Here is a 13,525-nt window from a genome sequence, read left to right on the forward strand (position 1 = left end):
GCAGACACAGTGAGATCAAATCATCCGTTCTGGTGCTACTGAGTGATTCCCAGCTTTGTCCTTCATACAGTCCTTCTTTCCTCTTTCCTCTCTGCTTTTTTATTTTAAAATAGTAATAATGGTAGTCCATCACCTGTGCTGACAAGAAGACTGAGATGTTTTACTTTTCTTCCCCTAGGAAGCTGCTTTCCCACAGGCTGTCCTTCTGCTGGGGTGACAGCAGAAACGAAGCACCCAAAGGGTTTATCTCTCTGTCCCAGTTAGACCCACACAGCTCCCTCGGACAGCGTAATTAACTCTGTCCCATTAAAACACCACACACTCTTTGGCAGCACCTCAACCCTGGTACTTGATGGATCTGTCCTAGTTACTAGCAGCCCTGCCCATTCTGTTTTGAGGCACAATTACTGTCAAGCCTGGAAAGAATAGCATCAAAATCAACCATTGCAGAAGGGTAAAGTGTATTTTTTGTGCTGCTCTCTATAAACTATATAGTCAAAATACCAGTGATACCAATCACTTAGAGGTAGAAATTATACGAGTCAGAAATCTGTTATGCACCATTTTGCTACTTTCTAACAAGGTGATACTTGTGTTACTCCAACTTTCTTTCTGCAATATCATTCAGGAGAGAAGAAGGAGGGGGAATACTGGGGAAAGAGATTTCTCTTAAAAGTCATTTGACCAAAAAGCTCTGACTTATCTTGATATGTAATATAAAATATTAAAAGCCTGACTCTGTTACAGCATTTTCCAACTACCAGGCATTGTTATACAAAAAACCGACATTGTACTACACTAAGTTTAAGGTGAAAATGCCAACAACTATCCTCCTCCCCTATTTTTACCAATTTTTAAATTTTGCTATTTATAAAGGAAGCAGAGCAAAACTAAGAACTGGGAAATACATTTGAACATGAAATGTAACCTGTTTATTAACAACAGGCAATCTTTCATCTTTGGGATTCGAGATCTGCACAGATTGCGGTGTCACCTCCCAGCATTCCCCACTGTGAACCTCAAGTTCGTGGGAATGACCAATACTAATGAACCCTGAACTGTTTCCCACAGCCAAATGACAGCTGTGATTCTTTAGCCCCAGCTCTCCTCCTTAGAGCTGATTCAGCTGTAAATTTATGGCACTTCCTCTGAAGTGTTCCATGCTGGCTTTGGACATTTATCACCCAACCTTATCACCAGAAGATGTGTCCTCCTCATAACTCATAGTCAAGTGCCTACTTCACAAGACCATGGGTATCAGGGAAAGGCAGGTCTGGGTATCTTCTGGGAGATGTCTGAGGCATTTATCTTATTATCATCTTTCTTCAGTGGAGGAGGAATAATAGTAGAACTTTGTGCAAAGTGTGGAGGAATTGTGTCTAAAAACATGGGCTTAAGAGAAGCACTGTGCATTTCTGAGCAAGGATACAAACAAACAAAAGGAGTGACATCTTGAACCTATTTCAGGTTTGAGGCTTTTATACTGCCCATCTCAGAACTCATGGGAAATATTTATATCCCAGCGCATCTGCTGGCATGGGACAAGTAAAGTGCTGTAGAAATTTAACAGGAATTATTTAGAAGTCATGACCCAAATCTACTGCAGTTAATAGACAAATCTACAAGTCAATCCATAGCAGATTTAACATTTTCTGTTATTTTCCTTATCTCTGTATTTTAAAGGAAATAACATTAACAATTTCTCTATGTTGGTCTTTCCACCTGTAAAATTGATCCTTAAAGCCAGAATATATTTCTGAATTTACTGGTTAATTTATTATAGACAGTGTGAAACAAGATCTGCACCTGACAACCTGTAATCCCTCCAACAAGAAGACTTCAACTGCTAACGTGGAAAATGGAGCTCCCCTGTTTAGCCATAGCTGAAAGTAGTATCAGTATGAAGTCCTGGCCAGAAAGGGACTCCATGAAACCTTAATCCAGATTTTGTCCTGCTTGTGGATTGTTCTTGTCAAAATATATGATGATGTTTGGCTAGTGCAGGTTTTAAAAATGGTTAGAGAGCAAGGCACTATAGGGAGAAATTGCTTCCAAGTTCAGAGGTGGATTTCAAATCCCTTCTCTTTCTTCCCCAATCTCAGCTCTTCCAGGCAGTATTTTATTTTTAAACGAGGACAAAACCCACTGTCTTTAACTTCATAACTTCTTCTTCAGAAACTCTAGCAGTGTGTGATAGTCTGGTTAAGAACTGTTTATCCTGCAGCCATGCCAGCAAAGCAATGCACCCTTGATCTTTCCATATGAGCTGTTACGCAGAGAGCAGGTTTCACAGCAGGTTCCATGGCACAAAAGACATCACGATGCAGAAATAATGCTCCAAACAGCCAGACGCATTCTCACTTCTACAAATGTCTGAGCAAACATCCGCATCTGGTATTCTGATTTTTTTGTTGTTGTTGTTTTAAAGAAAGTGAAATTCTGAGGATTAGCTTTTGTACTTTGCCATTTAGGAGTGCCTCCACCGGCTCAAACAAAAGTGTTCTTGCTTTGGATCTGGCTGGAAGCTGGTCACTGGATCAGGAGCACCTCTACAGCATGTTCTGCATAGCGTAGACCTGAAATGCAAGGGCTATTTTTTCATCACAGTAGAAATATCTAAGGATGAGATTTTCAGAACAAGGCTATCAAAAAATCAGCATGCTTTTCAAAGTTCTGTAGGCTACATATTAAAACACCGTTTTAAATTGTGCAGTGGAAAACATTTTTTGTCCGTTTTGAAATCACAGAAATTCTAATTCAAAGTGTTGTTATTCCATCTGGGTAGTCAAAATTAGAGAAGTAAATCCTGAGCAAACAAATCAGACTTTTGCACCTCACTCTGTAAAGACAAATCTAAAAATTGCAAACAGTAGATAAATAGAAACATTCTAAAATGCAAATTAATTGTTACCAGCGATATAAGGCCAAGCCAGTAAAGCGCTCTCATTAAGAAGCTTTATGGAGGCCATAGATTTAATTATCGGGGGCAGTTGTACAACTCGTTCTGACGTACTAGCAGCATTTTTCGTGTGCACAGATGGGCCATAGTGCTGTCTCTTTCCTCTGTCTATCTTCTCCATTCCCCAGAACAGGCAAATTACTGAAATCTATAAGTATTCTGCTCAGCAAAGCTCTCACCCTTGCTTGTCAGTCTTGAATGCAGCATGCTTTCTGCTGGCAGTAGAGGTGGAGACAATTTTCAAGACTGTGAAAATCTTACAAGTTTCGTTCCTTAATAGTTATTATTCTGCAGTTGGCGGAGATAAATGCAGCCTGTTCTGCCTGCTCATTTTCCGCTAACAGCAGTAAGTGTCCTACATACTTAAACCATGTGCTGTGGACATGCGGGGTGGAGGACAAAGACAAAGCTTACACAGCTGGCTTAATAAATAAGGGGTTTCAAATGTTTCACTAAGTATATGGAGGGCGTATAACTCTTTTCTGTTCACTCACCATGAAATAATGAAGTTTGGGGCCTGCTAAAGGACATATACTACACTTGGCCATGTTAGTTTTACAGGAGCGCAAAGACTTGTGAGAGGCTTGGGCTTTTCTTTTTTCCCAGAGGGGAAAAATGAAACTGGCAACAGCACATTGCTGAAACATCCGCGAAATAAGGCCCTGGAAATTTTTTCTATACACTTGTGCAACATCTTGATACAAAACAATTAATACTGTTTATTGGAATGTGATAACTGCTGGATGGACTTCAATAATACAGTATCTCATCTGTGCTTCCACCCAGGAGTCCCTGCTCCTATCACTCTGGTTATTCCTTTGAGTAATCAGTTTTCTCTAACTTGCATTTCTGTTCTGTCACCAAGTAAATGCATTAAAAGGTTACACTGCCATTCAATCCTTGTAATACTTGCCTTAAAAATTTTGGACCACCATCAGAAAAAGTTCTCCATTTTGTGTCTCTGGCAAAAAAAAATCCTAGGTCTTTGGTCATCTCTAGGACTTTATTCTTGGAGCAAAAATCTTGGATCTCCAACCCATATCTGAAGAGTGAACTTCTGCCTTAAGTTCCTTCTCTTATTGATGATAAACAATAAGGACAGTGGAAAGCACAACTTCCCTCTGTAACACTATGTAACTGGATAAACTAATATCTGACCTGGTAATTTCTCATGTATTAAAAAAAAATCTCTAAATGTGTGCCTGAAAATACACTGCCAGCTAACGAATATATAGGACTCTTCAGATCTTGACTTTTTTTTTTTTTAATGTTGTTTAAGAGGACCTGTCTCACATTTGTCTTGACACCTTCCTTCAGCTTGTCTGATCCATTGCTTAGCAAAGGTTAAAAGAAAGAGCTTCTGCCTGGACTCACAGCTTTTGACCCATGCCACACGAAAAGTCAGGGCATCCTTTAAGGTAACAGTTTTCCCACAGAACCCAGTTGTGAACACTAGACTTGCTTTTAACATACTTAACTTTTAAAAACAATTTTCTTGACATTGATGTATCCGTGTACTTAAGCTACAGTTAGGATCACAGTGAGAATATTTCCTTATTTCCCAGCACTAATGTTCACTTTCTCTTTGAGGCATCATAACTGCATTTTACTTTCACTGATCCTTGGTGCCAGCCAGCCCTAGCTTGCCTAAGTTTCACACAGTGTAGCTGCATTCACTGTGCTAATCTTATGTTACATACATTTTTTTGTCACTCCATGTGTTTCTAATTGGTTTCCCAAGCACCCGCAGCATTACAGCTGCTCTATTTGGCAGCTGCAAGTGCCCACAAACCCCTGTGTCTTCCTCTTCTACACTGTTTTAGGTATTCTCTTTTGGCACTAAAGTGAAAACAGTTGTAATCAGATGTAAAGTATAAAAAAAAAAAAAAGCATATGGAAATCTTGTGGCTTTGATGTTGCAAGAGGAGAAAAGTCTCTTCCTGCGTTATGCCCACTGCCCCACCCCAGTCGATAGAAACTGGCATTTCTCTGTCTAATCTGGGGCTGTTATAAGAAATTACAAGGAAAATAACTGCAACCAGAAGACGAATGACCAAGAGTGCACAAGATGCAGTTGGTGGTGGACCAGGCAGAGGAGAAGGCAGGGCTGACCACAGCATCCCTGGCTGGAGGCTCTTCACACCCGAGTGCAGGGATGCCTGGCTGGGCTTAGGAGGTTGAGCTGTCCTCCCAAACCCTGTTGTGCTTTCCCTGCCTGGAAAATGGCATACTGGAGGTTATTACTTTACAGTGGAAAATGCAAATATTCTGTAAAACACTCAGGTTCTTGCATAAAAGGCCAAAGAGATTGCTTTTAAAGCACTATCTTTTATGACTAGCAGGGGGATAAACACAGCAAGGTGCTTCATAAGCTGCCTATAAACAAGCACCAGTGAAAGGCAGTGTGGAAACCCATTAGGGAAAGGACTATGTTATCTTTACTGTACATGAAGAGCAAGTGGGTCTTCACTTTGGCATCTCTGATCCCACCTGAGAAAGATGCACAGCAAGTTAAAAGCACAGTGCTTATTCTAACTGTCATGCAAGAATGAAGAGTGGAGCCAAGCCCAGCACCACCTGAACCTATGGTTCGAGGAGGTCTAGGTGTTTTGAAATCAATGCCCAAACCCCTGAGTTGTCCTGAGTGCAGATGTCCTAAGGTCATGGGTAAGCTTGGCTGTGAGCATCAGTCCAGATCCAGGCGAGGAACCAAACTACTCTTCCTGTGCAGGGCAGTTAAGAAACTGTGCTGTTTCTATGGCTGTCACCATGGTTTTAATTTACCGGACCAAATACTCTAGTAGGCCTGTAACATGGGTTTCTCATAGTAAGTGAATCACTATTTGTGTATAGAAAGGGACAGAGAAAAATAATGAGTGTGTCTTAATCCCATGTTCATTTTTCATGGAAGATCCCGGTGGAATGGACTAAAAATAGTCATGCAGGACAGCAAAATTTTTGCTTAATAAAACAAGGGTGCCCAATCTACCCATGTAATCCTTGCAATGGTTCTGCTGAATCGAGCTTTATATGGGGGGAGAAAAGAACTACAAAATATGCTGTTGCATTTAATTATAAGTTTTCCATTTGACAGCTTAATTAAGAAAAGAAGTTAGTGTAGGGCTTGCAGAATTCATGATGAATCACACATATTCGTACAGACTTCATTTTCATGTTTCAATTATACACATTCCTAACTGATGAACAGCAACATAGCATTTTCTGTTTAATAAATGTGATATCTGTTGGAATTGATAACATTAGTTCAGTAACTACTGAGCTATTATTGTCAGGCACCAGGAAAAAAAGTGGAAGGATGTCGTATTTATTAAAGTTTAGTACCAGCACTAAAAAAAAAAAGTGTGGGGGTTTTACCTACAGGCGCAATACTTAGCAGAAGTCAGCAATAGAAGGTGCCTATGGATCCAATTAGGAGACAAGGGAGAGGGGAACAATAGCTTCACGACTGGAGAACCAGACTGAGGGTTGGGAGATCTGTGTTTAATTCTTGTGTCTATCACAGACTTCCTGTGCCGCTTTGGTCAAGTTATTTCATCTCTTTATGTCTCAGCTCCCTATCTGTAATAATGTGATATGCAATAATACAATATCTCCTCCCATACTTTTGTCTATCCTTTTCAATTGCAGCAGCTTAACTGTTGGGACTATCTCCTTCTCTGATACAATAGCCCTCCGATTTTATGGGGAAGCATCAAATATGCTACCATAATACAAATAATTGTAAACCTGATTGTCTTTTAACTCACGGAGGGGAAAAAAAAAGCAAGCCCCTTCTATGTACACACTTAAAGCAATAATCTTGAGAGAAAAGGCAATTATCAGCTCAAGCAGCTTTTCTAAAACTGTTTTTGATACACCATTTTGTATCCAAACTTTCTGAGGAGAATTTCCTTTTTCTTTTTCCCAAATATGGTAAGAAGGAAACAGAGGTTAAAAACGGGAATACCTTCCCTGACAGAGCTGACAGCAGAGAGCTATGGATGACAGTTTAGTCACAAATTCAGCCAAATCCTTTGGTTTTGTTCCCAAAGAAGGGCTACTTTCTCGGCTATGGGAAATAAAATTTGCAAGAGGTGAGCATGCATGGAGATGCCAGGGGTCTCTGTTTCAAGCTCTACAGCAGCTTGAAATCAAGTTCAGATGTTTATTTCTTTGGTGACCAATAGGTCACCCAAAGTCTCTTACACTACCATAAAGGCAACTGCTTATGGTTGCAGAAGCAGAATAAGTTTCTGCTATAATTACCTTTGAATGTATTTATAATTATCTCTACCAAGATGACTGATCAAGAGCTTCACCTGAGAGAACAGCTGGAAATGGCTTCTTGTTCAACTTTCTGAGGAACAGTGTCTGCTTTTTTTTACCTTCTCATCACCAGAGACTGATAATGCACAAAGCACCTGACTCCTATTTCCCAAAACATTTTTTAGAAATGCATGTTACCTTTCTGACTTGATGAGAGGTTCTGTTTTCATCAGGTAAAACACAAGGACACTGAGTGTATGGAGCAACTTTAGGTAGGCATTTTGTACATCCCATCAAGAACAACAAAAAATATGTGGTTTGACATTTCAATGCACAAAAAATTACTAAGAAAGGGATGAAGAAGAAAATGGCCTCTCACTGTAACCTACAAGTTTATGTCATTTTATGAAATCTACATAGCAAACATGGAAATGAATGCCATCAAGAAGCAAAGGATTATTTCCTCACCATTTCATGCAAGTATTTTAGCAGAGACAACAGATAAGCATCAACACAAGAGCTGAGTGAACTCCACCTGATGTGGTAGGTCGTGGTCTTCAGCATAGTGCTGTGATGCATGTCCACTGCTAGCTGTTCTCCAATTTATCATCTCACATTTGATTGTTACTAGAAATGACTGCAACTGGTTCAACTGAATGTTTTTGTTTTTCTTTTTCCCACTGGAAAATGCTGATTTGTCAAAATGTAGCTGATCCATGGGAACAGAATGATTTTAATGAAGTTCTGGTTGAAGCCAAGGAAACTGGCAGCCAGTTTTGAAAGTCTCTTGCTCAGACAGATTTCTAAAATTATACCATGTGACTTGCTGCCTGTTGCCGCTAAAGAGACCGAGCTCCCCCAAGTCCCAGGCTCTCAACTGCGGACTGGCCAGACCTGAAAACACAGGTGCTCAAGGTGCCACCTCTGGAGTTTGCCAAGACTTGGAAAAGTTCATGAAGAAATGTTTTGAAACTATTGAACAAAATAACATTTCAGTTTTTGTTAAACAGAGCTGTGGACTTACTCAGGAAGACATTTTGAAAGTCTGTTTTTCACTTGATTTTTTTTTCTTCTGAAATTTTCCGCTGAGTGGCTGAAACCCAGCAGAGTATATTTCTTTGTTTTGTAGTTACCGCTGCAAAGCCATTTCAACTGATCAAAAAGAAGTACAACAGTTCTGGTGGATCTTGTCTCAGCCAAGGTGGCTCTGTGGAATCGACCTGTGGAGATGCCTTTGTCTTTTCCCAGCTGTGGAAAGACCTGCACGGTTAACTGAAGCTAGGCACACATACAACTTCAAGAGAGCTACAATTCAGCAAGATGAATCCTATTCCTAAACATTAAAAAACCCTCTGAAATTAGAAGAGATTGGGCATGCTGCCTACTGTAGCTGGATGAAGTAGAGTCTATTGCTCATCTCTGGTTGTCCACTTTGGTGCTTTGTACTCAGAATACTAAAAAAAATAGAATTTGTGATAAGGATGAGAGTTTGTGTTCTGCATTTAGTTTTATTCATAGTATCTGAAGCTATTACTCTATTATCTTGGCTATTTAGAGATACCAAAATGGCAGCTTTCATCTACTTTCCAAAGGCTATCTAGGCGTAGTTGCTTCCTTTATTAAATGCCAATTTAACATTACCTTTTTACCTTCCTCTTGTTTTTGTTGTCTCATCGTTGTCTTGAGGCTCTTTGTGACTTTTTTCCTCTATTCCTGTTGTAGTCAGTTACCCTGCAATTTTCCCTTTTCTGTCTCCAATTGGGACAAGTGACGTAGCTGGGGCAAATGTAGGGTTTACAGGCTTCTGCTCTGAGCTGTGCAGGTTTTACTCACTTTTCCCTTCCTGATGTGGGTTAGTACACAAGCTGGCAAACCCAGTTTCTCATGGGACGCCTCACCTCAGCCAAGGTTAGATCTTCCCAGTTTCGGCTATTGCAACACCAGCAGTCTGCCAGCACCTGCTCATTTTATTGCTGGACAGTGGCTGCCATGACACCGTTGTCATGTCCCCTTTCAATGACGTCCAGAGCACGCCACCCCTAGAGTACCCATGTGGTCTCTCTCCTCTCTTCCAAATGGTGTGCTGCAGTCTACTGGAGAAAAAATACAGGATTTTTGCTTTCATTCTGCCAGTTCTGTTTTACAAGAAATATTTGTAATAGGATAATTTGTTTCTAGACTTAGGTGGTCTGCAGGCCTTTAGATGTCTGAAATGATTGCAAACCCAAGACCTTTTTCATTCTACGTAATTCGTGTTCCAGCTTCCTTAGCCTCACCAGGTAGACCTGTTTCTTTGGGCACAGGAAAGTCCTCCTCAGCTGTTCTTTAAAATGTGAGACAAGGATTAGCTGTCAAGATAAAACCACTGCACTAATCAGTTTACAGAGGTGTAAATTGTTTGTCAGAACACAATGCCAGCAAGGCAATTTTGTTTAACAACAATCCTAACAGCAAGGGTCCCTGGGGCGGAAATAAGCAATCAAGCAACCAACCGGGGCTGAAACTTTGAGAGAGCAAGGAGCCATCTCTTTCCAATGCATCTGCAGCATGATGAGACCTTGCACAAAGCATCGGGAAAGGAACTGGGCTTCTCTTTCTGTGATCCTGAAACCAGCGCTTGTGCAACTAATCTTTATTCACACGAGCAAACTTATTCTTTAATATGAGAAAGGAAGGGCGGGAGGTCCTTCCAAGGACCAGGTCTTTGCCCAAGCTTTTCAAACATGCCCAGCACTAACTTGGTTGTCCTCGAATTCAACAGTTTTATCAGCAGTCACGATGGGATTAAAAGAAAGTAGTCAGAACTAAAGCTAAGCCAAAGTCCTGGAAGTCCCATCCTCAGAGTACTGAAGTTATGCAGCATTTCATCCAATCGCTCTTAATTAAACCATCCCAGACTTTTTAGAGATAGCAGAATCAAGCCATTCCGGTTTTAATGTCTTGGTATGGAAATTAATTTTGTGCCTATGGCCATATGGGGGTATGTCCATAAACCCAAATCATGAGCAATGTTGAGAGCATCTCGTTTTCCCCTCGCCAGCTACTGCATGGATAAATCAAAATTTATTGAATAAAAGCTGCTCTCTTTCCTTACAAATTTTGCTTTGCTTCTGTCCTTAGACCATCACGGGTCCCATCATACTATTACAATCAGTCAGCACGCTGAAATGAAATGATTGAAAGGCAACTCGCAGCAGAACTGGAACAGCCCCTTCATTTTTTATTTCTTACTTTCATGTGTGTGAGATGGGGGGGAGAGGGAGAGAGACTATTGAACTTTAAACTTCCTGATAAGCTGTATTGTGGGAAAGTGCCATTTTTAGGTTTACATGAAGGAGCTACCTCTGAGAATGGCCTTTTAGCCTGTGAAAAAACTAGAAACATCCCAGGAAGTCTCCGAAACATTGTAGCACTGTGAGAATTTGTATAAAAATAAACATTGGATTATTTCAGTCCTACTCTCTTGAGAATATGAGACCAAATTACTCAGAGCTACTAGCGTAATCTTGACAGAGGAAGGGAAATTAGCAACTGATGCCAGGACTTTTTGTTTTGTTTGGGGTTTTTTCCCCTTCTCTTTAGTGTAAAGTAATACTTGGAAGAGGCAGCAAAGGCAGGTTAAGCATGTGATTGAAACAGGCTCAGAGCTGAGACCAAGCCCTGGAGGAGAGCAAGCCAAGCCAGAAGTAGCACTTTTAAAAGGTGTAAACTGGAATTCACAGAAACATGAGAGCTTGGAAAGCATCCACTGACAGACACAATCCAAAAGCAGACAAATCCTGGTCTCTAGAGTTCAGGAGGTTTTTTAAAGCTTTTTGCCGAGCATTTTTCTCAGGAGAAATTAAGATGTGAAAGGCACAAGGAGTCAAGCAGGGTCCCATGTCACTGTAAAAGCTGTTTCTAAGCCTGGTCAGGAAAGTCCTTCATTTCATGGAAAAATTATTCTGATTAATCTGTCTTCCCATCAGGAAGGGCTGAGAATCCCACATGGTAATAAACCCACATTTTATTCAGCATTGCTCCTAGAACTAGTAAAGGTTGGTAAGAAAGATGAGAAGTTGCGATTTCAGTAACTACTGGTTAGTGATTGCTATAAACCAAGAGAAAGCTACATAAAACAAGGAATAGGAAGTCTAATGCAGGGTTATCTGAAGATATAACACTGAAAATGCCTGTGTAAAAGAAGTAGAATGAAGACTTCTCCTCCACAGGGATGTCTCCACAGTTACGAATGGCTCCACAGTATTGAGCAGGATTGAGCAACTCTTTGATGGGGAATGCACAGCACCCTGAGACAGTTTGTATGTACTCAGAGGAGAGCACCAGCTTGCATTGTCCCCAATTCAGAGAAATGGTTAAAAGCAGAGACTTCATTAATGGTCTAACACATGAGAGGTGAGCTTCAGACTTAAGCGTACTGTCCCTCTCCGTACCTTGCATGGCACCAAGAAGACAAAGAAGATAACATAATATGCTAGAAAAGAAATGAAGAGAAGGTATTCTGCCTGCTGTATTGGCTGACTCTGGATTCAAGACTAAAATAGAGTTAAAAAGCATGAGTTTCTTTAATCTAAGCTAGATAGCTAGGTTTTTTAGCTGGACATGTAACAAACTCGTATTTCCCTGGGGTGAAACACAGATGGGAACCCCCAGCAAGCATTGAAAAAGGACTGCAGAAGCAGTCACTGCTACCCACACCCCTTTCTGCAAAAATCACTCCAGGCAATTCAGGAGCGGCAGCAGACAGGATCTGGTCCTTTTGCTGTCAGATTGGCCAACAAAGGAAGAAGAAGGTGAGGATCTCCAGTAAGAACAAAATAAAGGCAAAGAAGTTTCTTCACAACAGGGAGAAATTCAATACCTCCAGAAGAAGGAAAAAAATATATGATACATTTTTAGCTTCACTGCCCAATCAAGTTAATAAAAACCTCCAAAAAATCACTATACAACTGTATGATATCTACAGTGAAAATTCAATATCTACTGCCATTAACAACATCATTAATAACAAATGTCTGTTTAATTACTCTTGCTAAGATTAAAAAGGCCATTATTCTTGTAACTTGAGAAATTCATTAGCTGGAAAGTCTGTTTAATGCCAAATGCACCCCACTTAAAGGCACAGGGTTTAATACTTGAAGGTATTTCAGACATTCAGGCATTTGTGTTGCTTGAAGAGGCACTACCCAGCTGGGCTGAAGTTCATGCTGTGACAATAAGCAATTGCTGTTACTTTTCAGAAACTCAGATGAAGCTACTGGACGTTTGATAGCACTGTCTTTCCTCCAGAAGAGTTAAAATGCACAGGGACAGAGTATGGTTCTCAGAAGTACCTAAATCACTTAGGATCCTTCACCTATATGAAGGAAAAATAAATGCTTCTGAAAGATGGGTTTTGGTAGCTCTATCCCCAGCACATTTTTAAAATGCTGCCCCATAACGTACTCTATATAAATCAGCTTTCTCTCATCATGTGCTGAAAAGGTCTTGCACCACCACCATAAACCCTAACTCTGTGGATTATGCAACGTGCACCTTCTGTAACCGAATCCTCGTGACACCTAACACTCGTGTTTGCCTTGCTGTTGAAGAAAGGAAAATGTAGCAAATGCGGCAGTGCCTGTTAATGCAGCAGCTTGACTGATATCCATTTTTTAATGGTACTAAACTCTTAACGCACATTCCATACCTGTACAAGCAGGTACAAACAGAGCAATTATTACCTCCTTCTAAAGCGTGAAATGCTGTACGTACTCCTCCTTGACCGGAGTCCAGGGCAGGCAGAGGATCTGGTCTGTGGCACAGACTGACATGGAAAGGTAAACACGTTTCCCACCTCCGAGTTCTATGGATGGTGCAGAAAGGCTATAGAGAAAAATTATTGCAGTTCACAGCACTAGCAAATAGTGATGGGTTTAGCAGGGTAATTCACTCTGAGAGAGAAGAAGTTGCATACAGGAGTAGCACCCCAGTTCATGCGCCCCTCCAGCTGGCTAACCTCCACATCGTGCATGCCTTGTCAACACAGCACAAATGAGGGAGACATATCGAGACGGGGGTCAGAAATGGAGCTTTCAAAAAAGATACCCAAATGACCAGTATCTCAAAAACTATGATGAAGAAGGTTCACTGCTTACCTTGTTCATGTGCAGTTTTGATAACCACAGGCTACACACCAATGTCTGTGCAATATCTTGTGCATTTTACAACAGCTAAATTAACTGTCCAGGGTAACGTATTTTTAATACTGGGTTGAGGGGCATTAGAAAAATCTAAAATTGCAAAATTTGTCTTTGAGGC

This window comes from Pygoscelis adeliae, unplaced genomic scaffold (genome assembly GCF_000699105.1).
Source record: "Pygoscelis adeliae isolate BGI_AS28 unplaced genomic scaffold, ASM69910v1 Scaffold178, whole genome shotgun sequence".
NCBI lineage: Eukaryota > Metazoa > Chordata > Aves > Sphenisciformes > Spheniscidae > Pygoscelis > Pygoscelis adeliae.